The following is a 3,432-nucleotide window of genomic DNA, read 5'->3' on the forward strand; positions in this document are numbered from 1 at the left end:
CGAATCTGAAAAGCCATATGGCGCAACGTCCGAGCAGGTGGAGGACATGCATTTTGGCGTATACGCAAACTTAACTCTTTTGTGTTATTGAACTGAACGCCGCGTGATTACGACCTGATCAATTAGAACAGCGATAATACGACTCGCTGTCGACGCTTACTTTTACTTTACATGAAACCCCACCCGCCTCCCATGTCCTTGCATTTCAAACAAAAGTTAACTCGAGTAAAGACCACACCGAGTTTCGCTTCAAACCATTCTTGCAGCATCCGCGTTGATCCCCATTTCGACCGGGTTGACGCCGTGCGCACCGCTGCTGCTTCGCATCCCATCCGGTTTCCCTTCGGGGAGGGGGTCCATAATTTTTTTTAATGCGAAGCATTTCTTAGCGAGCTTCGGCGACACTGAGCGTATCTATCTATCTATCTATCTATCTATCTATCTATCTATCTATCTATCTATCTATCTATCTATCTATCTATCTATCTATCTATCTATCTATCTATCTATCTATCTATCTATCTATCTATCTATCTATCTATGACTTAGCTCCCTGGCCGTTTCGATAACGGTATCGATACCACACTTGATAGGGCATAACACGAATGTATGAAGAACACATTCCACTAGTCATAACATGAAAATCATGACATGTATGTCATGAGTGACATGATTCACATTTCATGGTCCTGCAGCTCTTGCGGTGGTTTTGTTCACATGGCAAGTTGCATAACTGGTATGGTATGACAGGATTGCATGGTGAACACACGCGACAAACCCTAACATGAAATTCATGACATGTGTGTCATGCAACAACATAACTATATGTCACGCTCATGATACGCTCACGGCCGTTTCGCTAGCGTCACATTTATCAAATTTGGTATTACGGTACGTGAATGGATGACGAAGGTATGTAACTGGTGTAAACAAGATAAAAATGAGTTCAGTGTCATGTAACAACATGACTACATACTACGCTCATGATGCGCTCGCAGCCGTTTCGCTAGCTTCACATATGCCAAATTTGGTATTACGTGACATCATTGGATGACGAAGGTACGTGACTTATGAAAACATGATAATCATCAGATGCGTGTCATATAAGAACATGACTACATGCTACAGTCAAGGCGCCAATACATTTTGACGTGACGCGGTGCGCGTGCTCGCCGGCGTTCATTTTGTCGCGTCACACCGGCGTTGGCACGCCAGTCGCCGGTCCTGCCATATACTCGCAGGCGCGCGCCGCGCTGCGTTGCTTTGACGCATGCGCGTTTCAGCGTGACCGGTGTCCCTCCGTCACGAAAAGAGGGAGGCGCAGTGTTCTCTGGGTAACGCATGGGCGCGAAATGCAGCATGTGGCATTTCGCACTGGTTGCCCTCTATATAGTCTGACGTCAGGTGGCGGTCGCACCTGGCGTCAGACAATAGAGTGCTCACGTTTTGATAACGTAGCGTCGCTTTGCCCAGCGTGCGCGCGCGTAAACGCTACATTGGAGTATATTCTGCCCTTCATGATGCGCTCCCTGCCGTTTCGCTAACTCCATGTATACAAGATTTGCTTACGTGACGTCAATAGAGGACGAAATATATGACTAGTGCAAACATGATAATTCTGACACGCGTGTCATGTACGAACATGACAACATGCCACGCTCATAGCAAGCTCACGACCGTTTCACTAGCTCGACATATACTAAATTTGGTATCACGTGATTTGAATAGATGATGAAGGTAAACGACACATCCAAACATGATAACTGTGACACGGAAGACATGTACGGCATCATTTACCTCCACCTCGTAATGCTGTGCTGATTTTAAAGTGAGATATCAACCTTTCTTATTCGTGCTTCGCGTATCATCGATTCCCACTGTACTTGGAATCTGCCAACTTTTTTCGTTTAGTATCACCTGAAGACACCGGTATACAAATTTACCGCTTTTTATGCCTCGTTATAGAGGTAGTTCTACATACATGTAGCACGTTTTTCTAGAAAACGGCAACGCCGACGTTCTAAAAAATTGTGCGAAATATTTTCCTGGGTGAATGTAAATGTTTCTTGCCAATATTAAGGGGTAAGAATATTGTGAAAGTAGTGCCTCGAACAGCACATCGGCATTTAATAAACGACCATTATTTTCTTTTTTTGCTAGCGTATCATTTCTACTTCTCGCAACCGAACTACCAAATCTAACTTCGATGTGAACAGTTGATAAATGCAGGTGCTGCTTCGAAAAAATAGCAACAAACAAGGCTAAATTGCGTAGCATCAGTCGTTCACAGCAGCCTGCTTTGCTGTGTCGCACGCGGTGGTGTATGACATTTTACGGATGCAAACTCTTTGCGCAATGGAATGACCAATATGCAACTTTCGTGACTGTCACGAGACAGTTGAGCACTTTATGTGCCACTGCTCATCTCACAACACTCAGCGACGTGCTCCGGAAGGCTAAGCTCCACCGCCTTTATGCAAGACCACTTTTGTAAAAAAATGATATTCCGGGACCTTGGCCACACGCTTTCGTACGTTCACAAGGTCATAAAAAGCCCCGTTGTGCTTCGTAAAGCCGACAGTAATGAAGGAACGTTTGTGGGTTAATAGCACGTATGCATGATATGGCGTGTTCCCACTAACATTGCCTCTGTTGTTTTCGTCATCTTTCATTTTGTATGTCCTGTGTATTTCCCGATTTATCATGCCCATACGAAGGGTACACTACCGAGCACGTGGATTATGTACACTTGACTGTTGCGCAAAACACATTTTGTGAAAAAAGTGGTGAAATGAAGATAAGGCAACGAAGCGCGGACTGCCAACTGTTTAATGACATTTACATTGTCAAAGTATCTACCCACCGCCACCCAGAAGAAAGTGCTTTCAGATTACCGAGTGCGTGTTTGCGTAACCTCCCAGCCTTCCCCCTTTGCTACTCTCACTCCCTCTCTGTTTTCAGGGGAACGCTTGTTGAGTTTTCTTTATGTCCTGATTTTCATTTTGTTTGCGCGGACTTAGGGTAGGGCGTCTGCGCTTAATGTGAGTGCTCACCGCTTATCTGAACGTAAACAACACGAAAGGCCATTTGTTGCAAAAAGTTCAAAGTGCATTCCATGCGTACATGGAATGCTTGCCGTATCCAATACACACTAAATGAAAAAATTAACCCCCCGTAAGTTGTAAATAGCGTCACCGCCAGCTAGGACAAGAGAATGAACAGCTGGCGGCTCAGCATCATGTAACCTACTTGACAGCACAACTCGGGGTATAGCCTTGGGTGAACAATAGACCGGACTGTCGAGGGCGGGACCAAGCTGTGTCATTTACGCGTACCGCGCCAAATTGAGTTCAAAGCGAGCGTCTGTGCACGACAAACAGAAAACAAGCAACAAAGAGAAAGCAAGCAATTATTTACAAGATCTGCTACATC

This window comes from Rhipicephalus microplus, chromosome 3, assembly GCF_043290135.1.
Source record: "Rhipicephalus microplus isolate Deutch F79 chromosome 3, USDA_Rmic, whole genome shotgun sequence".
Classification (NCBI taxonomy): Eukaryota; Metazoa; Arthropoda; class Arachnida; order Ixodida; family Ixodidae; genus Rhipicephalus; species Rhipicephalus microplus.